Here is a 25931-nt window from a genome sequence, read left to right as displayed (position 1 = left end):
AGTAAGGAAAATGTCAATAGAAAAATGGAGTAGATTCTATTCAAGAGATGAAGTCTTTCAGGTGCTGGAATATTGAAGGAATCTATTGAAGAGGGCATATGTTTCTTCTTTCAACAATGAAAATAATAGAATTAGAAACACTGAGAAAAACAAAACCAATAAATATCTTCAAGAAACTAATATATGAATCTAAGAAGAACAGAAATGTGTCATGTTATGAAACTACTGATGATGTGCCAGGAAAGAGGATGTGTTTGACATTGCCAACGTGTTCTTCCCTGAGTGTCATGGGGGTTGTGACCCCACATAGGAAAAGCTGTAATGCCAGCCCACTGCTTGACTTTTCAAAGAAAAATATCTACATCATTATAATAAGGCAGACAGTGGTTTTCAGCTGTTGGAATCAATTGGGAGAAAACACAGCAGATTGTGGTTTTCAGATATAAGTAAATAGTAAATGAATTTTATGTTTTAGTATCTTAGAAATATTTAGAGTATTAAATAACAAATGGGTTAAAAAGAAGGGGTCAAGGGTAAGATCTGGATTTTTATTGATTTTTAGATAATAAAGATTCAATATATTCAGAAGGGAGCAAGAAATCAAAATTTTATTATATTATTGAGAATTTTAAATAGGTACTTTAAATGTGTAAACAAATATAAACATCAAATTTAAGAGAAAAGGAAATGGAGATGAAAGACTAGTGAGAGTGGACGTAAGTATTAAATAATGCCAAGTAAAAGGAGTGGGATGGGGAAGAACAGGAAAGCACAATTTTTAAGTATCAGTGAATAAATTAATATTGATATCAATATGAAAACAATTGTTGGAGATGCAGTAAGAGAAATACAATGAGGCCTTATAGGTATTAAATGTCTTTTAATTTTAGACTCATAATATTATCGGACAAGGGAGAGTCTTTGATTTCCTCAATAGCATGATTCCTACAAAAAAAAAAAAAAAAAAAGACAAATTGGAATTCAATACTTGTATTAACCCTCCATTTTTAAAAGTAACTGTTAAGCAGGTAAAGAGTTTTCTCTTAAGAAAATTGCAAGCCCATTGTATGGAGAACAATCTTAATGAATGTAAAATGGAAGGACATCAGTCAAGAGGGAAGAACAGAGAAAATATCTTTAGGTCTAAACAGTGAGCAGAATTCAGGAATTCTGTGGATTAGTGAAGTACTTGAAAAAATACTGTCCACTGAGACTATAAAAATGACAGAGTATAGAGGAAGACTAAGGCAGACTTTATTATTAGCAACCACAACAAGTTTACCATTTGGATTTAAGCAATTACTCAAGGTCAGGCAATGTTCCTACCCACTGGCTCAATCTGTCCTCAATCATTTTGAATACCTTGTATGATGCAGAAAGGGCAATTGTAAAGGTTCATACCCTCAATTAAATATTAAGATGGAATATTTCAACCAAACAGAAAGAATTCTTATAACTTGATCAACTTCTATATAAGACATAATGCTCACTTATTTCAATTAGTGATTAATTTACTTTCAACAAGATTATTTGATAATAAATACATATTTTAAAACTTAATAGTAAATGGCTATGATAACATTGCTGGAAGAAATGTAGATTTCTTCAATTTTCTTGTCTTTATATCCCTGATATTACAATCTTAATATAGCTCTAATGTGCTTTTACACCATTACAAGTAAGTAAAAATGATTTTAATAACTAAATTGTCTCAATCAAATATTAAGTATCTAAATAATGGCCTCTGCTAGATTATCCCATTCATGTTGATGTGTTTAATTGCAGATACTGAAAGTATTTTCTGTCCTATTTTTGTGTGTAACACTGAAAAGATGAGGATCTCTTATTTTTCTTATATGACTTGTAAAAACCCCTGACATTAAAAAACATATAAATATATTAAATTTTAGTATAAATATTGTGTTCCATAGAATTACAAAATTTCAAAATTAAATCTGAACAGAGCATAAGTCTTAGTCTTTTGTTTCCCCAGAAAATGAGTGAACAAACTTAAGTAACTACTTTACTTTTATCATTGGTAAAAAAAACATTTCAGCCCCTCAGTGGGGTGTGCTGTGTAAATATACTATACCTTTTATCCCAGACTGGAAGAAAATGTTTGCAGATCATACATCGAATAGAGTTGAATCCAGAATACACATTCTCAAAATTCAATAGTAAGGGAACAATCCAATTAAAAATGAGCAAAAATTTTATTTGGCAACTGACCATGGAAGTTTTACAGACAACTAAGCACATGAAAGATTACTCAACATCTGTAGTCGTTAATAGAAATCAGTGGTGCCAGGACACATATATTAGAATGATCAACATTAAAAATACAAGAATTGGGAACAATATGTATACATGGAATTCTCTTGCATTGCAATTTCTAAAAATAGTTTTGAAAACAATTTGACAGTTCCCTGAAAATTTAAATATGCACCACCAGGTAATATAATCATTGCATTACTACATATTCACCCAAAAGAAGGAAAGCATATGTCCATGCAAAGGCTAGCACAAAAACTACTCAGAGCACCTTTATTTGCAATAGCTAACAACTGGAAAGTACCCAAATACCCATGAACATATGAATGGATAAGTAAATTGTAGTGTATTCATATAATGAAATATTACTCGGCAATAAAAACATAATGAACTATTGATACACACTGCAATATAAGGTAATCTAACAAAAATTACACTCAGTGAAAAAAGCCAGATGGAAAGAAGACATACTGTATAAATCATAAAATAAAATTTTTGGAAATGTAAGCTAACACGTTGGAAATGGTAGTGTAAGAAAACAGATAATTGTTTGCTTGGTGAAGGAGAGTTGAGGGATATGTTGTGCAAAGACACGGATGCCTTTTTTGGATGATTACGTTCATTATCTTGATTGTGATTATGAATTTAGCCATAACTTACGAAATTCTACACTTAAAATACGTAGTTCATTACATTTCTATCATACCTTAAAAAGACTGTTAATTATGAATATAATTATAAATAGCGATTTTTTTTTTTTTTTTGAGAGGGAGTCTCGCTCTGTCACCAGGGTGGAGTGCAGTGGCGTGATCTTGGCTCACTGCAACCTCTGCCTCTCAGGTTCAAGCGATTCTCCTGTGTGAGCTTCCCGCGTAGCTGGGACTACAGGTATGTGCCACGCCCAGCTAATTGCTTTGTATTTTTAGTAGAGATTGGTTTTCACCATGTTGGCCAGGATGGTCTCCATCTCTTGACTGCATGATCTGCCCACCTCGGCCTCCCAAAGTGCTGGGATTACAGGCATGAGTCACTGTGCCCCGCCATGAATAGCAATACTTTTTAATTAAATCAAATCTAAGATTAAGTTTGCAAGTCATCCAAAGAAGATAGATATTGGAGTACGTGTGTGTGCGCGCGCGCGTGTGCGTGTGTGTGTGTGTGCGCGCGCGCGCGCGCGTGTGTGTGTGTGCGCGCGCGCGCGTGTGTGTGTGTGTGTGTGTGTGTGTGTGAGGGAGACAGAGAGAGAGATAAAGCAGATATAGCATAATATGTGGTAGAAATACAAGCATTCACCGGCTCACATTTGTTCAACTTTCCCATGAATTTGAAATTGTTTATAATAATATATTGGGGAAAATTAAGGAAACAAATATCTAACAGTTACGCAGGAGGACAGCTATCTTACAAGGGAGTGATAATGAAGCTAATGATGTATTTAGCAGCAAAAATAGATGCAAGAAGATGATGTTGTGCCTCAAAAGTGCTGAGGGAAAATATTTGTCAATCTGGACTGATATCGCAAAATATAATATTTTCCAATGAATAACACAGGAATAAAATAAGAACATTATTATTTAAATGTGTTAAAACATTTTACCACCTAAAAACTTTCTGAGAAAGAACTATTGGGAAAGAACACACTTACTGAGGAAAAAATTAAACCCAGGAGAATTAGCAAAACATACTGTTGAATCTAATTAACTATAGGCTATTAAAAATAATACTTATATTTTTATGCTTAAAAATTAAGAATTAAACTTTAGCACAAATAATATAGGTGATGTAAGTGATGGAATACAAGGGGCAACAAAACACATTAATTGCAAGTTCTACTCAAGAATAAAAGAGAAAACGTTAAAAACAGCAAACTTTGCTAAAATTAAAAAAAAAGTCATATGTTAATTTAATGAAACTTTAAATTTAAATTATACTTCTAATGTAAGAAGAAAGAATAAAGGAAGAAAGACATTACTAACAAAAAAAATGGTGCATTGAAAAACGGCTGCAGAAAGAGGGAAAAAGTCAAAATAAAAGTTAATTGAAATATTTGTAATAAGTAGTAATAATTGCTAATAATCTACTAAAACCCTAAGATATAAATTGCATTAAAAATCTAGCCATATGTCCCATAAAATAAATATATTTAAAAGAAAATAAGACAGAAAGACTCTACATGGAGATATTAAGAAAAGTAGGCATCAAGCAGCATGAGGTGTAAGAATAAGTGCTAAGATAATCACTACATGATAAAGAAATAAACTAGCATAAGATATTATCACTGTGAATGTATATACACCCAAAAATATGGTCTCCTAACATTAAAAGAAGTGTTGACAGAAACATAGAAAAATGTATAAGAAATAATAACGGATGATTTTAACATGTCTTTCTCAAAAGTGATAGTCTAAGCAGACAGAAAATATGTAGCAGATTGGAAAAACACAATTAACAAGCTATACTAACATATATATTTCATGTAGAGAGAGCCAGAGCGAGAACTTTGCACACACAGTGGACTGTTCTATTTCTAAAAATTGACATTTTTATAGGTCATGACATAAGCCGCAACTCATTAAAAATATTAGTTGCCTATAGAACTTACTCTTTTTTTTTCCACGATGAAATTAGTTAGAAACCAATAATTAGACTGGTAGGAAAAATGTGTTTGAAATCTAAAAATACAATCCATGGATTAAGTAGAAAATGTTCTGAAGTTTTTAAAATTAGGAAATGCTACTTAAGGGGTACTTTGAAGGAAATGTATTCATTCAAAAAACAAAAGCAACCAACATCCCCAGGTTATAAAAGAGCAATTCAAAAAGATAGAATAAAGAACTTAAAGCATAGAATGAAAATCTTTCACAGTAAATAAGTAATAAAGTTAGGAGCAGAGGATTTATATTTTGGGGAGGTAAATTTGATAGATTATTTAAATAAATTAAAAAATTAAATGCTGCATAAAATATTGAAAATAAATTTTAATTCCTCAAAATCCCTAAAGGATACAAGGGAAATACCAGGTCAAAATCCACGAGAAAGTCAGAACCCAGAGGAATAAGAAGAGCACTGAAGCCACTTTGAAGTTGGACTATGCACAGATGACAATTAGTTTTGATGGATTTATGAGACAAGCAGGGCAGAAACAAAAACTAAAGAAGTCCTTTACTGTAATGCTGAATCCGAAGGAAACTATTTAGATAATTACAAAGAAAATTGAATTGTTACTAAGCTAGAAAAATAACTTGCCTGAGACAATGTATTTATAAGGTACCTCCTGCAGGGATTTAAAGCCTAAATTCCCTATAACTGGGTGACCCAAACAACCTCAACATATATATCAAAGAGCTGACAGAATCACAATCATAGTCAAATATGTTAACATATTGATGTGGTTTGGATCTTCCTCCACCAAATTACATGTCCAGTTGTAATCTACAGTATTGGAGGTTGGGCCTGGATGGAGGTAATTGGATGATGGGGGTGGAGTTCTCACGAATGGGTTAGCGCCATCTCCTACGTGCTGTACTCATGGTAGTGAGTGACTGAACTGTTGTGCTATCTGGTTGTTTAAAACTGTAGCACCTCTCCACTTTCTCTCTTAGTTCTGCTCCTGCCAAGTAAGACACTTGTACCATCTTTGCCTTCTGCCATGATTGTAAGTTTCCTGAGGCCTCCCCGGAAGCCAAGCAGATGCCAGCATCCTGCTTCCTGTACAACCTATGGAACCATGAAATTAAACCTCTTTTCTTTATAAATTACCCAGTCAAAGGTATTTCTATATAGCAATGAGAGAACTGACTAATACATATACTCATTGAGAAAATTACAGAGCAAAAAGACAAAAGTTGGAATAAGATTTAGCTAGTACAGGAAACAAACTTAATTAATTAAATTCCTTCTCTGGAGGGTGTCATCATCATCTTATGCCTCAAGAGTAATTAACAAAGACAAATGGGCAGCCTAAAGTAAAATTAAAATAAGATAAAATAATTACCAAGCACAGAAGGTATAGCAAATAGGTACCAGCTGAAACATGTCACAGACAGTATCTACAAAGACATCTGGTAGAAATTGGAAATCAATAGTAATTGTTATTTTTAAAGAAATGAAAGTCAAACCTGAAAATATCTTTAGGGAGCGTAAAACTGTAAAAAGCAACCTACGGGTTAGAAAAGAACCAAATAGAATATCTAGAAATAGAAAAACATATTAATGAAAATCAAGTATTTATTGCAGTATTCTAACAGAAAAGTAGACACGGTTTTAAAGAGAATAAGGAAATTAGAAAGTAGATCAAAGGAAAAAACTTGCAATATAGTACACAGTGACAAAAACAAAGAAAATACAGACACTAACAAACTTGGAATACAGAGCGTGATCTATTGTTATTTTCTTTCCCTGTAAAGCTGCTAAGAACTCAGCCTCTCCCCACTACTTTTAGTTTGCTCTTCAGCCACTCAGCTAATGTTTGTAAATAGCAAATTATTTAGAGGTAAATATTGATATCAAATGTAAGGTTCATCTCTCTGGAGTTCTCTTTTATCCAGCATCGTGGCCTTGATACTCCTCTGATGTCTTCAAATAGATTCTTTTTATTTTATACTTTCTCCAGCTCTTCCAGTTACTCATGGTTTGAGAGGGTTTGGCCTAAACCCACTGGTCTGCCAGTGCCAGAAGCATAACCTTTCAAGAGACCCCCTTGAGGTAATGGACACAAAAGTTACACATACATATGCATTTCATTTGTAATTCCTTGGTAAGAATTTAGGCACATGAATCACATAGGTAACACTGAAGCTGGAAAATCTAAACTGTAACTGACAGATATGTTTCCAGAACTTGAAGGGAGGTCTCCATCACTATGTGAAAGAAGGTTGGAGTAAAAATTGAGGAACAATGAACAGATTTCAATATAGATATACTACATGATTTTCTTATTCATTTTGTTCATTTTCATTTGTACTATGAAAAGGTAAGCTCTGAGAGGAAGTATTTTTTCTTTTGGTTATTCTGTTTTTGTTTTTGTCTGGGTTGCATTGTTAGCTCACCACTGTGTTCCATGGCCCTTGAACATCCTGGTAGAATGTAGGTACTTGGTGAATATTTGTGGCACATGGAGGGTCTTCCTAAGCATATGACTAAATGCCAAAATCATACTTCTTCAGTTTTTTGGAGAACCAGCTTACATCATTTTAATAATATAATAATATCAACATATTATTAAGATATAGTAAAGTACTTGAATAGTAGTTATACTAACATTCTCTAAAAAAGTCAACGAAATATTTAAAAAATCAACACTAGGTGTCACTTAATGTTTTTTTTTTTTTCCCAGATCAAACATCTCTAATTTCATCAAACATTTAAAAAAATGTCAGATCTATTTATTTTATTATTCATTCCCCTTGGACATATTCAAGCATATTAGTCTTTCTTCAATTTGATGCCCAAAATAAAGTACAGGTTGTATTCCAAAAATACAAAATCTACACTGCTTCAAATTCTGGATCCTCTAGAATGCTGACACAACCCCGCAAGTGGAAAACTCTATACCTGACCTCATGTGACAAGTCACAGTCAAAACCCAGTCAAAACTTTGTTTTTTAAAAAAACTATGTACATTTTGTGTAAAATTACCTTCAGGCTATGTGTATAAGGTATACACGAAATATAAATGAGTTTCATGTTTACACTTGGGTCCCATCCTCAAGACATCTCATTATGTATATGCAAATATTCCAAAGTCTAAAAAATTCAAAATATGAATGTCTGAACACTTCTGGTCACTAGCGTTTTGGATAAGGGTGCCCATTTATTTACCATATTACTGATCCATGTTTTCACAGAAATTTGGGAGCACTTAGATGGCAGAAGTTTCTTACTGTTGGTGGAAAGATATAATCAATACAAAATTCTACAAATTAATTTTAAGGATGAAAAACTAAGCTAGCCAATGATAGAACTAAAATTAATCCTGTGTCTTCTGACATGGATTGATTGAGATAGTACAGAGGACAAACAATTTTGGGAATGTATTTCTCGATATTACTTTTTTTGGTAGTTATATAAAACCTTTTCATGTTTACCTAAGAATTAATCTTTATGATCCATATTTATACCACAACTAGAACTTTTATTCTGCAATACACAAAAGGCAGCTTAAGCCCTCTTTGACTTCAGCAGTTGTCACAATTTGATTATTTTATTATTATTATTGTTATTATTATTATTGTAGAGACAGGGTCTTGCCATGTTGCTAGGCAAGTGTCAAACTCCTGGGCTCAAGTGACCCTCCCACTTCGGCCTCCCAAAGTGCCAGGGTTATAGGCATGAGCTACCACATCTGGGCTCACAGTTTTAGAAATTACCACTATAAATGTTACTTTCTCTTAAAATTAAATTTAAAAATGAATTATTGTTCAAACAATACAATTGCAATAAAATTTGACTACAGCTCACACAGGCACTATCCATATCAAATATCCTTTATAAGTATCTGTTTTATTTTTGGTTCCTTTTTTCTTTATTATGGTAATTATGGACCTAAAATATAAAATATGATTATTGCATTATATTGTTATTATTATTTTGCCCTAAGTTTTGTAGGTAGTAATTGGGTTGACCGCTGCTACTGTGGATATTAGGAATTACAAAATGCAGCAGGTTGAATATGGGTTTCCCAAAGATGCCCACGTCCTAACCCTGGGCCCTGTGAATACGTTATATATCAAAAGGGAATTAAGGATGCAGGTAGAATCAAGTTCTCTAATCAGTCAAACTTACAATAGGGAGATTATCCAGGTGAGCCCAGTGTAATCACAAGTACTCTTAACGGCAGAAGAGAAAGCAGAGAAGGACCTAATGACGTACCTTGAGAGGGACTCCACCCGTATTCTCTGGCTTTGAAGATGAAGAAATGGAATCATGAGTCAAGAAACCCGATATATATATATAAATTTTGCAGATTAATTTTAAAAGCTGGGAATGGTCCTCAGGTGACAGCCAGCAAGAAAGCAGGGTTGTTGGTCCTGTAGGTGCAAGGAATTGAATTCTGCTAACAACATCAATGAACACAGAAACAGATTCTTCCTTAAAATCTCCAGGAAGGAGCGCTGCTGACACCTGCATTTTTGTCTAGTGAGACCCATACCAGATTTCTAACCACCAGAAATGTGGGATAGTACATTTGTATTGTTTAAACTGCTAAACTTTTTGTGATTTTTTTACAGCAGCAATTGGAATCAATACGCCAGTTTATCAAACTTATTTCAAGTGGAAAAAATATGTATTTCAAATGTTGTTAGGAATATGCTAAAAACATGTTTGTGCACACACACCCTCAAACAGACTCGAAATACTTATGATTACTAAGATCACTTCATCTTCGCTTGAATGTCCCTCCTGAAAACCTTAGGAGGAAAGGTAATTTAAATTTAGAAAAGAAAATAACAGCGGGACCTAATATTGATTGAAAAATAGTAAACTAATATTACCTCATTTCAACTTAATAGCAATCTTCAAGGGTATGCCTTATTAGCTTAACCTTTATTAGGTCATTTTCGAAGGGCTTGGGAAATCTGTGTTGACATAGAATTCAGACTCTAGATAGCTTCTCCTCTATTGTACTCAAATTAGAACAACATTAGATTTTAAGGTTTTTGATCTTTAAAATAAAGCAATCTGTTGTGGTAGGTTTTATATGACACGCTTTAATGTTTTCTGTATCTCTCCTTTCCTAGGTTTTAGTTTAAAGGAAGAGAATTATAACTACCTGCAGGCTAGAAAGATTATTGTTGACACAAGACCCAAGAAAAACTCGCTGTGATCATAAAATCATACAGTGCAAATATCATTAGGAGAAAAGGAACTATATCTACAGTAAAATTATTCTACTATAAACTCAAGAAATATACATCAAAATAAATGCCATTTTTATGAATTGTTGTCCTTACATTGTTCTTTAACAAACTGTAACACTCTTAAGAGCAAAGAACCTCTAAAAACACCTGTGAGGCACATGGGATGATGCTGTGCTCTGAGTAAAACACCATATAGAACCAAACAGGTTAACTTATGATGTTCAAAAGGGAGGGACCATATAGAATGAAGATGTACATTTCCTAACCAATTTTTTTCAGGGATATTTTCTACACAATATTATAACAAAATGCACTATGTCTAATTTTTGGTATAGTCTTTGTAATTAATTCATGGGATTAGTTTTTTTTTTCTTTTTTGATTTTAATATATATACAAGAATCTGTTGGTGATGAGAAACAGCCAGTTGAGACAGTGGTTTCCTTTGGGAACTCAAGGTCTTTTTAGGAGATCAGACTTCTATGTGTCTTAAAATATAATAAATACAAACACTTTATCATATATGTTTTATAGCAAGCTTCAAATGTAAACCTTAGTCAACTAACTCAGAAGTTGGCAAACGATGGCCCAGGGCCGAAAGCCAGGTGATTCCCTGTTGTTGTAAATAAAGTTCTACCTGTACATAGCCACGCCCATTCATGTACATACTGTTTATGGCTCCTTTCTCACGACAGTGAGAGTTGAGTGGTTGTGACAGAGACTGTATGGCTCACAGAGCCTCAAATATTTACTCTCTGGCCCTTTGCAGAAAAATGTGCTGACCTCTGAGCTAATGGAGGGTAACATTTGCATGTAAACAAATAATAGCCATAAACTATGATAGAAAAGAGATGTCAAACTTTTACCTATCAGGTCGAGGATATCATCTTAGAGAGGTGGATATTTGAATTGAATCTTAAAGTATTAGCTGGAATCTTCCAGCTGAATAAGGGGATGACGCCCTCTAAAAAAGGACACCAAATGTAAAAAGGCATAGGAATGTGGAAGACAGTCATTTATGCAAAGAAACATAAGTATTCTATACAATACATAAAAAGGAATGGTGGACGATGAGATGGAAAAGGCAGACTATAGTGAGAAAATGAAAGGTCATTAAAGTCATTATTTTATAAATATCAGTTTTTTAAATTCTATTTTAGATCATTTTCCATTAATTCAATTTGCCATGTGGACTGGAGATGACTACCATAAAATAAGAACACAGATAAGGAGTGTGACCCTAATATACATGAGAGATAATACAGTTTTCAACTTAGAGATAGAGGAAAAAAAAAATAGATTCAATAAATTTTTAGGAGAAAGTATTTCCAGAACTCAGTGACTGAGTAGAGATAAAGAGCTGTTGAAGAGCAAGAAGAACATCATGCTTTCCAGTGTCTAGTTCAGGCTAATTGATGTGACTAATCACTACCTATGGTAAGAACAGATGAGGAGGAAGAAGGACATATTTACTGGAAAATACAAATCATTCTAAATTAGTAAAAGTTTTAAAGAATCTCTGATTCATTTAAGTCATTTAGAATAATAAGTCATAGTTTTATTCTCTTTCATATTTCTGTCTTTTAACTTAGTATCTACTCTACGAGAATATTATTATGTTTTTCATTCTTGTTTAGCTCATAATCACTCGATAAAAGGCTTAACTACAACTTTTATGATTATTTTTGCATGTGTAAAATTTATTTTTCTGAACTTTTAGAAGGGCCTGTGGTTCAGGTACCTTTCCTAATTTGGTATAACCCCCTTTTCTATAGTTTTACTCTAGTTATTTGAAAAAAATACATATTCGGCAGCATGTTTGCTGAGATTTACTACGTCTGTTCCACCCCCTTTAATATTATTTTGATTGTCTTTTCTTTTCTCTCTGTTATCCTCCTGCTTTTTAAATTTTGGCCATGCCAGGAGTTTCTCCTCAATGTGATGTCTTATCCTTGGAGTCAGCTCTCACTGATGAGCTTCGTGGGATCACAGGGACTGCACTGCCTCAGTTCATTCAGACAATGCCTCTGATGCCTTAGATTCACCAACTACTGGATTGGGCAAAACCCCTCCCATTGTCAGTGAATAACTGTGGAATACTTTGGATTTTCCAGATTTAAAATATTTTTGTGTTTCTCATTTCTTTTCTCTCCTTCCTTCTGCTCAAAACTGATTCCACAGAGGTCTTACAAATGTTTAAAGTTTTTGCCATGTATCTATTATAGGGATAACTTCCCAATTACTTTTGTTGCAAGTATCTGTAATGTCTATGAGATTTTGCTTTTGCTGTCTAGTTTCCTTGTCTACTTACTAAGAGAGTCCTGAGACATTAAAACAATACAATTGCTGCCACCTTTCTAGAATCTTCAACATGTTGTTTTTTGGTTATTTGATATTAATGCTTCTAGACCTGAGAGAGTTACACTATCGGAAAATCGAACTTCAAATAGTGTTTCCATGTTTTCAAAAGAGCATATAGTAATATAGAGATATGTAATTGATGTGTAATTACAAAGAGATATGTAATTTAAGAAATATGTAATTGAGTCTGGGTGCTTAAATAACTTGGAAATCAATGGAACAAACTCTGAAATTATGAAGCGTTGAATTTAAAGATTCTGATTTTGCAAATCAGCTTAAACATGCACAGAAGGAACCATTTATTGTAGCTCTTATTCCCTGCTGCATTCCCTGAGCTTGTCTTCCCCTTGGGAGCGCACATATTGCAACTGAATCTATGCTTTCCAGTATACTGCATTTCAGCATTCCAATCAAAATTAATAATGAGTCTTGGGTTTATGATTAATCAAGTATATTAGGAGTTTTACCAAGTATTTTTTTCTTCCCTACTTCCATTAGTTTCATCAGAGATAATTAAGTTTTAACATGTAATTGAAGGGGCAGAAACTAGAGAAGCAGGAAAGAGCAATTTATGCAGACTTTTAGCAGTGTGTGGCTTTTTAACAACAGGATAAGCAATGAGAAATATATTGAAATTGAAAGCAAAGGTGAAAGGTAGTTTTCCAGTAAAATATTCATTAATGTGAGAGAATTTAAAAATATAAGCAATTGATTTTGTTTATCATCCTTTTTAATATATAAAATTGGCTTTTGGATTAAGATACTGAATTATACAAACACATAAAATTACTTGATTGAAGAGACTCATGTCTGCAAGATGGTGGAATGGGACTTGCCAGCACTCATCTCTCTCAATAGCCATAAGATACTTTCACAAGAGCTAAGGAAACCAGGTAAGAGATGACAGCACATGGCTATAGCAAAGAAACAGAAAAAGATGCATCAAATAGGGTAGGAGGAACAGTATTACATTACCTGTTTCACCCCTGCTCTCAACCCTAGGTGCACAGCACGGAGAAAGTCCTCTGTGTGGGGGAAGGAGAGAGAAGTGAACGCCAGACTTTAGAACCCAACGTCACACTCACCCCAGTAAAACTCAATGCTGGGCAGGCCCCCATGGCCTCGACTTCAGGCAGGTACCTGGAAACCAATCCTGCCGGCCTGTGCCAGTGCCAGGTTGGCTCTTGCAGCCTCAGAATTCAGGCCTGCTCTGCATACTCAGTCTCTGTGTTCACCCCAACTCCAGGCCAACTCCAGTGTCCCCAGGCTCTGGACTGACCCCAGTGCAGAGCTGGACCCAGTACCCTCTGGCTTCTGGCCTGTCCCAACACCAAGCCAGACCCCACAGACTCAGGCTTAAAGGCAGGGCTTCACGGTGCCAGGCACTAGGTCTCCAGAAAACAAAAGTGGCATATATACACAATGGAATATTATTCAGCCTTAAAGAAACAAAAAAATCTTGCCATTTGTAACAATGTAGATGAGCCTGGAGAACATTATGTTCAGTGAAATAAGTCAGGCACAGAAGCACAAATATGGGATGATTCAATTATATATGGAATATAAAAAAAAGTTGAACTGACAGAAGTGGAGAGTAAAATGGTGTTTTCCAGGGACTGGTGGGAGCTGTGGGGAACAATGGCTGTTGGGGAGAAGAACTTGGTCCAAGGATTCAAATTTCAGATCTACTTTACAACATGGTGACTGTATTTAATAACAATGTGTTTTATTTTGAAAATCCCTGAGAGTAGATTTTGCATTCTCACCACAAAAAAGTAAGTATATGACATAACACATATGTTAATTAGTTGAATTGAGCCATTCTACAATGGATACATATTTCAAAATACATTTTACATGATGAAAATACACAATTTTTACTTGTCAATTTAATTTTTTTAAAAAATAATAACTCTTCTTCCTTTAATACCTTGTTTCAAAGTAAGAAAATTATTTAGGGCAGATGTATTATCTAAAAGAGAATAAAACAAAAAAATCAACGAGTTTATGAAATATAAATATAATATAAATATAAATAAATATAAAAATATAAATATAAATAAGTTGCTACCTAGAGTGGAAGTAGAGGATGAAGTCAACTTGTTCTCATAAACCTGGAGAGGTTCTGAACACAAAGATAGAGGATGAGGGAAAACCAAGAATAAGAAGTGTCTGGATACAGTGGAAATAATATCAGTGGAATAAATAGCAGACTTTTTTCTAGGAAAAGTGACTACAGGATTTAATGTGATACAAAGGAGAGAAAAAAAATGGTGGAATACCAGAGTAATGCCCTTTTAACTCTAGTATGGAAGATCTCCCATAAAAATGTCTCAATTCCAAAACTCTCATCTAAACTAAAGCTTATCTGCCTGCCCACATGCACAGGGTTCTCAACTGGCCTTGAAAGCATTCTCAAATACTAAGCAAAGCCTGAAATTTAAAAGAGTAAGAATAAGATAAAGAAGCAGAAGAGCTTATTGGAAACAAAATATATAATTCAGGAAAAGAAAAGTTCCCTGATGAGTTTCATCAGAGATATTTGAAGCGATATCATTTCCCTGAAACAAAATTAGGCTGTTATGTTTGGGAAGAGACACAGATAGAAACCAATACTGAGAGAGAAAGAGGGAGTGGGGAGAGAGAGAACTTCAATTTCAGTAACGATAAGACAGCTCAGTGTATCAGTCAGGGTTCTCCATAGTAACACTTGAACTGATTTAAAGGAAATGTCTCATGCAGTTGTGGGGGCTAGAATGTCCGAATATGTAGTGCTGGCAAGTGGGCAGGTAATTCATGCAGAAATTGGTATTGCAGTCGTGAGGCAGAATTTCTTTTTCTCTGGGAAACATCAATTTTTGCTTTTAAGGCTTTGAAGTGATTGAATAAGACTCACCTAGAGTATTGAAGGAAATCTCCTCTATTTAAAGTCAGCTGCTTATAGATGTTAACCACATACAAAAAGTAACTTTACAGCAACACCTAGATTAATATTTTACAATTTAACTGACTACTGTAGTCTCACCAAGTTGATGTGGAAGACTAACCATCACACGTAGAATAAGTTTTCTACTAAACACAATAAAATGTATTACTTGAATTATAACTATCATTTTCTTAAATGCATCATAACGTGGACAGCATAATAAGAAAACTACCAGGCAAACATCTAAGAGAAAATGGGATATGAAAGTTGTATGTATGAAAAACACCCAAGCAACAAAAACAATTTTGCCTTGAGGATGAGAGGCCAGCCCAAGCAAATTTGAGCGAGCTTTGCAGGAACCTTACAGATGAGTAGAGCAGAAGGCAAGGCTAAATCCTCCCTCTTCAGGGGTAACTTTTAGGAGAATGTGTTCATTTTGAGCTTGCTCTCCAAAGAGATCTACTCTCAGGGTGAGGGTGAATTAGAAACAAAGCTTTTTCAACTCTATGGATGGTGGACCCCGATGCTGAGTGGAGTAAGGGAGAAAAAGTAAAAAGGAAAAAAGCATCCTTGAAAAGTTGGCTATGGAAGAATCTTCACACAGGTTTGAAAGCTGAGATGACAATTGGAAACATTTTGAGAGTTCAGTGAAATTTGTCAGAGTTTGATCACAGTTGCACGTACAACTCTTAAGCAATCCATAAAACTCCCGGTAGATAACATAGGACAGTATGTTCATGATCTTGAGGTAGGGAAAGATTTCTTGATCAAGACACAAAATAACATCAATAAAAATAAAAAACATTAAGACATCTAATTAAAATTAACAACAGGTATTCATCAGAAGACATCATCTAATAAGTGAAAACGCAAGTCCCAAATTTGGAGAATATATACACAATAATATAACCAAAGCAAGGTGAATATGGAGATTATATAAAGAACTCCTACATATCAAAAGATAAAACATAGAGATCTAAAAAGAAAAACGCACAAAAAGCAAAGATGAATATACATTGCACACCAAAAAATCCAAGAGGCTTATAAACATATGGCATGAAGTCTATTAGTAGTCATGGAAATGCACATTTAAGTAATATTTTTCCATAATTTTATGAGTGGGAACCAAAATAATCACATGTAATATATTGCATTGTGTTATTGGGAAATTAATGATCTCATTGGGATGAATCTCTTCAAATTACCAGGTTAGAGTTTAGGAGACAATCAGGAATTGCTTTATATCAAACTTTGCATATTAGTAGACTTTTATATACCATTACACATCTACCACATAGCCAAGTTTTTTTCAAAAATAATCTGACAAAGTAAAGGGCTGGCAAATCTATGGATCACTGTTTATTCCTACACATTGCTGGTAGGAATGTATCTGGAAACAGCCACTTTGAAAAACAGTATAATCTAATATAGTAAAATTCTAGATATGGCTACCTTTGACTTAACAAATCCACTCCTAGTTCTATACTCTAGAGAAAATTCTGCAAATGAACAGCAAAATAAATATCAAATCAATTGAACTCATGGACTGAGAGAGTAGAAGGATGGTTACCAGAGGCTGGGATGGGTAGTGGGGGTTGGTAGAGAGGTAGGGATGGTTAATGGGTACAGAAAAATTAGAAAGAATGGATAAGACCTACTATTTTATAGCATCATAGAGTGATTTTAGTCAATAATAACTTAATTGTCTGTTTTACAATAACATAAATATATAATTGGATTGTTTGTACCTCAAAAGACAAATGCTTGAGGGGATGGATACCCCATTTTCCATGATGTGTTTATTTTACATTGCACACCTGTATCAAAATGTCTCATGTACCCCATAAATATGTGCACCTACTATATACCCACAACAATTTTAAAAATAATTTAAACATTTAAAAATAAAATTTAAAAATACGCATGTGTGTATATTATATATATTGTTGCGGGAAGTCAGGGACCCCGAACGGAGGGACCAGCTGAAGCCGTGGCAGAAGAACATAAATTGTGAAGATTTCATGGACATTTATTTGTTCCCCAAATTAATACTTTTATAGTTTCTTACACCTGTCTTTACTGCGATCTCTGAACATAAATTGTGAAGATTTCATGGACACTTATCACTTCCCGAATCAATACCTTTGTGATTTCCTATGCCTGTCTTCACTTGAATCTCTTAATCCTGTCATCTTCGTGAGCTGAGGAGGATGTATGTCACCTCAGGACCCTGTGATGATTGTGTTAACTGCACAGATTGTTTGTAGAGGATGTGTGTTTGAACAATATGAAATCTGGGCACCTTGAAAAAAGAACAGGATAACAGCAATGTTCAGGGAACAAGGGAGATAACCTTAAACTCTAACTGCTGGTGAGCTGGGTGGAACAGAGCCATAGTTCTCTTCTTTCAAAAGCAAATAGGAGAAATATCACTGAATTATTTTTCTCAGCAAGGAACATCCCTGAGAAAGAGAATGAGCCCCTGAGGATAGGCCTCTGAAATGGCCACTTTGGGGGTGGCTATCTTTTACAGTCAAAGACAAAGGGATGAAATGAGCACCTGGCCTCCTGTAGCGCTCCCAGGCTTATTAGGATGAGGAAATTCCCACCTAATAAATTTTGGTCAGACAGGTTGTCTGCTCTCAAACCCTGTCTCCTGATGACATGTTATTAATGATCATTTGTGCCCGAAACTAAACTTCATTAGCAATTTTAATTTCACCCTGTCCTGTGGCCCTGTGATCTCGCCTTGCCTCCATTTGCTTTGTGATATTGTATTACCTTTGAAGCATGTGATCTCTGTGACCCGCACCCTATTTGTACACTCCCTCCCCTTTTGAAAATCACTAATAAAAACTTGCTTGTTTTATGACTCAGGGGGCATCACAGAACCTGCCAACATGTGATGTCTCCCCTGGACACCCAGCTTTAAAATTTCTCTCTCTTGTACTCTTTCACTTTATTTCTCAGACCAGCCAATGCTTAGGGTAATAGAAAAGAACCCACATTGAATATCAGGGGTGGGGTTTCCCCCAATAACATATATATGATAGTTTATGAGAGCATTGTCTGTAATAACCCAAAACAAGATATGACACAAATATCTATCAAGAGAAGAAAAGATATGCATACCATGCTATGCTCATGTACTGGATTGCAGTACAGCAATTAAAAGTTAATGTAGATGCAGGTACTTTTAAAAATAGATGGCCGGGCATGGTGGCTCAAGCCTGTAATCCCAGCACTTTGGGAGGCCAAGGCCAGTGGATCACAAGGTCTGGAGATCGAGACCATCCTGGCTAACACATTGAAATCCCGTCTCTACTAAAAATACAAAAAATTCATCAGGCATGGTGGAGGGCACCTGTAGTCCCAGCTACTCAGGAGGTTGAGGCAGGAGAATGGTGTGAACCCAGGAGGCGGAGCTTGCAGTGAGTTATGACTGTGGTACTGTACTCCAGCCTGGGTGACAGAGTGAGACTCTGTTACAAAAAGTAAATAAATAAACAAATCATAAATAAAATAAAAAATAAAACTTTTATTAATGTATTGATAGACATTATTAAGACATGAAGTAATATAATAAATTTCTCTTTTTCTGAAGTTCTATACCAGATAAAACCTAACTACATTTTTAGGAATGCAAAATTGCACTTCTAGGAGGCATAGCTACAAAGTAAAACAAAGGCATAACCCACCTAAAATTCAGGACAGTCATTATTTAGAGGCACTGACAGACGAGGAAGTGGAGAAACCATGCTAGGAAAGACTGGCAATATTGTATTTCTTAATCTGGGTCATACATATATACATATAATTGCTTATTTATTTGTAGTATTAAAATATTTATTAATCATTCATATTTTAATTTTTTCCTGTACTGTGCCTCGTGAAAGGGGAAATAAAACAGAATATTGAATAAAAGAGAAAATTAATACATAATCTTAATACAGTTCTAATACAATAAAAATATCTAAGTGCAGGTTCTACTTGAGCATTTTTTTAAAAGGTCTCCAGGTTATGTTATTGTGCAAAGTTGAGAACTACCTGTATGAGACAGAAGTTACTGATTATAACATAAGAACATCTGTCTCAGAGATGTTTCAGAACATGACTCAAGACACATGACCAGAGCTGGGTGTGATGATGTGCACCTATGGTACCAGCTACTCAGGAGGCTGAGGCAAGAGGATTGCTTGGTTCCAGGAGGTTGAGGCTGAAGTGAGACATGATTGCTCAACTGCTCTCCAACCTGGGTGATAAAGTAGGATGCTGTCTCAAAAGTAAAACTAAAAAATAAATAAAAACTTTAAAAATGCACATGTCCAGCACTTTCTATTGTCTTAGTGAAGTATTTCTTTATGGAAACAACATACATACATTAATAAATTCAAACACTAAATTAAATTGCTTATACTATTGTCTTTAATTTTTTCTAGATGAAAACTGTACATGGTAACATATTTAAACAATAAAATGAATGATGCGAACAGTAATCCTTCCACCCTCTGTACCCATCAGATTTCCTGCCAAGAGTCAATTATTCTTACTTATTTTCTCTGTACTCTTCCAGAGATATTCTATGCATATAAACACATGTATCAATTTTGTTCACACCAGTAATGTGAACTATTGTGACTGTCTGGAATCTCTGGGAGCCCCAGACACAAGGAGGGGTCAAAGACAAGATCTTTTCCATGGGCCTCCCGGGATGCTCAGAGAAGAGATTGAGTACAGTGCAGGAGACAAGGAAAAGCCTTCCTCAGTGGTGCAGTGATATAAAATCCTGCCAGACTTTGCTCTCCTGTGAAACAAAAGTTTTCATTCCTGGGAGAAAAGCACAAACCCTATATCTTCCCAGAAGCAATCAAAGGCCCAGTGCTGCTGGATTAAAGAGTAAAAGCAACAGGAAGGGCAGCATGCTTATCCACCCCGTAATTCAAGGAAAAGTTCTGCTGGATCTGAGAGAGGGGTAAAGAAAAAGCCATCTGCCACTGGGAAAGGAACAGAAACTCACTTCAGTCCAGTATCTCACAATAGCTCAAGATATCTGCTAGAGCTGAAAAAGAAGCAGGGATCTAACTCCAGAACAAGATTGTCCACCACTGTGTGGTAGAGACTATTTAGCTGAGGGAGAGAAGCAAACCTATTAAGAAAACCCCATCCCTTGGCCATGTTTAGACACGTAGGTACATAGAGGCTTAGACTGGGGCTGGAGCAGAAACACTGAGTGAAAAAAGTTCAACCACTGTGCTAAGGTATGTACGATCAAAGTATACTCCTAGGGCAGGCAGGAGGAAGAGAGGATCCCTCTGTGCCACAGATAGGCAATGGCTTCCAAACAGAGGCTGGTGTAGAAACACTGAGAAAAGTGTTCTGCAACCCTCACACTGAACTCACAGGAGTAATTGTCTAATGCTGGAGAAATTTGAAAACGTGGGGCACTGAAAATAACTATAGCAACAACAAAACCCCAAACCAGCCAAATGAATTGTTTACATTGGAGCAAACAACCAAGCTAACAGCCTGAGAGAAGAGGAGTATCCATTCCCAGGCAAAAAGGTTATGCCTCAGGCTCTATTATTCTTCTGCATACAATATCCACCATTGATTAAACAATTATAAAACACAAAAAAATGAGAAAAAAAGCAATACAACTTTAGTTCTGGTTCTGATGACTACAATCAAGAGATAAAGGAGTTTACAAAACTAGAACCAGAGATGACCCAAATGTTGGAAGTATTAAACTGGGATTGTAAATAACTATGATTAATACTTATAGGCTCTAGAGTAAAAGACAGAAGTCATAAATGAAGAGTTAGGAAATTTTATAGAAGTGATTAAAACTATTTGAAAGTCAGCTATGTCAGCTATGTTAGCAGTTTAAAAAATATATCAGAGGTTAAAAACTCTTTTGATGCACTTTATCAGCAGGCTGAACATGACTGAGGGCCAAATAAAGCATTTTAGAGGTATGGGAGAATTTCTAAATATCTAAAATCTAATTCTATGCAATTGAAGTCTGAGAGGGTAAAGGAAAAGGGAATAGGAGAAGAATAAACATTTTTTTCCATCTTAATTAAGAAATGACAAAAAGCCACAGAGACAAGAATCTTGGAAATCCCAAGCAAGAAATGTATGATGTAAATATAGATGAGCATATATGTGAGCAAAGATCCTCCCTTGTACCCATATATAAAAAATAAGATGAAATTGATCATAGAGCTAAATGTAAGGACTAAAATTATAAAGCTAGAAAGAACTGGAAGAAAAAGCTTTATAACCATCAGTTAAGCAAAGACATTTAATAAGTATAGGTTACAAAAAGGCATAAAACCTAAAAGGAAACAATGAAAACTGAACTATAACCTAATTTTAAGGTTCTGTTGTATGGAAAACATGCTTAAGTTAATAAGACAAGATTCAACTGGTGGTCATTATGTTAAGTGAAACAGGCCAGGCACAGAAAAACAAACATTGCATGTTCTCACTTATCTGTGGGATGTAAAAATCAAATAACTGAACACATGGTGATAGAGAGTAGAAGGATGGTTATCAGAGGCTGAGAAGGGTAGAGGAGTGTATGGGCAGGGAAAGTGGGGATGGTTAACGAGTTAAAAAAATGGTTTGAAAGAATGAATAATACCTAGCATTTGATTGCACAACAGGGTGACAATAGTCAAATAATTTAATTGTACATTTTAAAGTAGTGAAAAGTATAATTGGACTGTTTGCAATGCAAAGGTTAAATGCTTAAGGAGATGGACCCTCCATTTTCCATGAAGTGATTCTTACATATTGCATGTCTGGATCAAAATATCTCACTTACCCCATGTAAATATATATATACCTACTATGTACTCACCAACATTTACAATTAAATACTAAAAATAAAATATTCAAACTGGGAGGACATTTTTACAAATGGTATTTCTTATAAAGTGCCTGTTTCCAAAATATAAATAACCTTTAAAATTTAATAAAAGAAATAAACCAATGTAAACAATGGATAACAATATTTAACAGACACTTTACCAAAAAAAGTATATAAATGACAGATAAATACATGGAAAATGCTTAACATCATTAATCACCACAGCAATGCAAATTAAAACAATAGTAAGATTGTACTTTACACAGACTATAATAGCTAAAAGTAAAAGAATTGACAGTATCATGTGCTGACAAGAACATGGAGCAATTGAAGCTTTCATACATTGCTGATAGAAATTCAAAATGGTATGGTCACTTTGAACAAGAAAGTAGCAGTTTCTTATAGAAATATATTCTACCATATGCTACTATACATACTACCACAGCTAATTTATTCCTAGAAATTTATTTATTTATTTATTTATTTTTATTTTTATTTTTTATTTTTTATTTTTTTTGACGCGGAGTCTTGCTCTGTGCCCCAGGCTGGAGTGCAGTGGCGCGATCTCGGCTCACTGCAAGCTCCGCTCCCCCGGGTTCACGCCATTCTCCTGCCTCAGCCTCCCGAGTAGCTGGGACTACAGGCACCCGCCACCTCAGTGTGCATCCATGCAATGATCTGGGTACAAATGTTTACAGTGATTTTGTTTGTAATTGGAAAAACCAGAAACGGTGTCTGCAAATATCCTTCAAATACTGAATAAATAAAAAAAATTGTGTAATATTCATTAGATGAGATAATATTCAGCAATAAAATGGAACAAATACATGGATATATCTCAAAAACATTAAATGAAGTAAGAGAAGTCAAACACAAGAGGCTATGTACCCTATGGTTCCACTGTATGATATTTATTTTTCACTATAAATGTTTAATATTGCTTAATAGGTTGAAGCTATTTAGACTAGATAGTCAACAACGGAAATTCTGCAATTCTCCACTCCCTATGAGGTTGTAACATGGGAACATTCAGACAAGTAAAATCTCAGATGTGGCAGGATATACTTATTAGTACAGGTAAGATAATATTGTAGTTTCAGGGACTGGGATAAAGATATGTTTGTCAAGCTGAAACATGAGAAAGTAGAGATGTCTAAGTTAGTGTTAGAAACAGCAACAAAAATCATTGCTAAGATTGGGTGTTGTCAGAAAGACTTGTTGCAAAGTGCTATTTTTAAGCAGGGTCTGCCGTCAAGGAGTCAGATCTGTCTCACTTCATGGAGATAAAAGCCACATCTTTATATCATTAGGCTTCTGTAGTTCTATGAAGGAAGAAACGCTATGGTTGGTGTACCCAAGAGACACTGATGAAAGGCAGATAGAAATTTAGTGGGTATTTTTTCTTTTTATAATTTTTGAGATTAGAATTCACGGAGGTATTCATTTAATCAGAGCCTGTTAATTGTTACTAGGCAAATGAGGCAAATCATTGAGAAACTCAGAGGAGGAATAATATTTTGTCATAAGTAATCAGAAAAGATTTCATAGAGAAAATGCATTTGATCTGAGTCTGGAAGTATTGGTTAGAATTTGAGTGGCAGAGATGGGAGAATAACATAAATAAAAATGGGAAATAGGAGGTTCAGTTGAATTCTAATAAGAACAAAAGAACAAAAAAAGCAAAGAGTCAAAGGTTGTACTCCACTATCTTCCTCATTCTAGGGAAGCTGAATATAGAACTTAATTTCAAATTCTGAATAATCTCTTACTTGCTATGTGACTTACTTGACCTAACTCTCAGTTCACCCATTTGTAACAAATCTCCCTAATATTAATAATATGGTAGAAAGGATTTGATAAAATTGCATAAACAAAATACTTAGCCTTTAGTCAGTTTTTAAAATGTTGTTTTCTACAACCCTGGAAACCCTTTTCCTTGTATAAGAAAATGTTTAGTTTTCAAAGAGAGACATTGTCAATAAAAATACACTATGGCAGATTAAGAAAGGATTCTCAGCTAACATATAGGTTGAGAACAATGACAGTGATTTCCTACAAATGAGACAGAGGTTAGTTACCCAGGAAACTAAGTGTCAACCTTAGGAGATTTATGTTTGTTTAATCACCCCCACCTTCTCCATGAGGATGACGCTTCCTAGAAAATTCTTAAGCATCTTTCACGCTGTTGCCCATACTTTATCAACATCAAAATTATTTACTGTTATTTCCAGTAAATTTACCTGCCTGAGCTTTCCAGGCAGGTAAGTTCTTCACGCTGCAGTAGTTGCTGTATTGCTTGTTTCTGCCCCTATTTTGACACTTACCTTATATTGACAGGACTGTTTCCAGCCTTTCACTGAGAGGTCATTGAATGAAAGGACCATGTTCTAATATGATTTGCACCTCCAGCAACTATAAAGTATCTGGAACACAAAAAGAACATACTAATGCATGCTGTAGAATAAGCCAAAAGGAAAATGAGAGCTGCTAGTAAGGAACCAAATGGTCAGATGGAGATTATGAAATTTTCCTTAGAAATATTGTCTAAAGTTGGCCGGGTGCGGTGGCTCAAGCCTGTAATCCCAGCACTTTGGGAGGCCGAGATGGGCGGATCACGAGGTCAGGAGATCGAGACCATCCTGGCTAACATGGTGAAACCCCATCTCTTACTATTCAGGACATAGGCATGGGCAAAGACTTCATGTCTAAAACACCAAAAGCAATGGCAGCAAAAGCCAAAATTGACAAATGGGATCTCATTAAACTAAAGAGCTTCTGCACAGCAAAAGAAACTACCATCAGAGTGAACAGGCAACCTACAGAATGGGAGAAAATTTTTGCAATCTACTCATCTGACAAAGGGCTAATATCCAGAACCTACAAAGAACTCAAACAAATTTACAAGAAAAAAACAAACAACCCCATCAAAAAGTGGGCAAAGGATATGAACAGACATTTCTCAAAAGAAGACATTCATACAGCCAACAGACACATGAAAAAATGCTCATCATCACTGGCCATCAGAGAAATGCAAATCAAAACCACAATGAGATACCATCTCACACCAGTTAGAATGGCAATCATTAAAAAGTCAGGAAACAACAGGTGCTGGAGAGGATGTGGAGAAATAGGAACACTTTTACACTGTTGGTGGGATTGTAAACTAGTTCAACCATTATGGAAAACAGTATGGCGATTCCTCAAGGATCTAGAACTAGAAGTACCATATGACCCAGCCATCCCATTACTGGGTATATACCCAAAGGATTATAAATTATGCTGCTATAAAGACACATGCACACGTATGTTTATTGCAGCACTATTCACAATAGCAAAGACTTGGAATCAACCCAAATGTCCATCAGTGACAGATTGGATTAAGAATATGTGGCACATATACACCATGGAATACTATGCAGCCATAAAAAAGGATGAGTTTGAGTCCTTTGTAGGGACTTGGATGCAGCTGGAATCCATCATTCTTAGCAAACTATCACAAGAACAGAAAACCAAACACCGCATGTTCTCACTCATAGGTGGGAACTGAACAATGAGATCACTCGGACTCAGGAAGGGGAACATCACACACCGGGGCCTATCATGGGGAGGGGGGAGGGGGGAGGGATTGCATTGGGAGTTATA

The 25931-nt window shown here is 35.1% G+C and overlaps 1 long non-coding RNA gene across 1 annotated transcript; it reads right to left on the bottom strand.

Moving 5' to 3' along the window:
- Positions 1 to 860: 860 nt before the first annotated feature.
- LOC135969926 (uncharacterized) lies at positions 861 to 24708 on the bottom strand. The gene is made up of 4 exons (XR_010585282.1): positions 24614 to 24708; positions 13465 to 13514; positions 9142 to 9299; positions 861 to 945 (listed from the first exon to the last, which is right to left on the bottom strand). It is a non-coding gene; the product is annotated as an uncharacterized lncRNA (long non-coding RNA).
- Between the last annotated feature and the right edge of the window lie 1223 nt (positions 24709 to 25931).

Source organism: Macaca fascicularis, chromosome 3, assembly GCF_037993035.2.
Source record: "Macaca fascicularis isolate 582-1 chromosome 3, T2T-MFA8v1.1".
NCBI classification, from domain to species: domain Eukaryota; kingdom Metazoa; phylum Chordata; class Mammalia; order Primates; family Cercopithecidae; genus Macaca; species Macaca fascicularis.
Note: the sequence above shows the minus strand (reverse complement) of the source record. Positions and strands in the feature narration are given on the sequence as shown.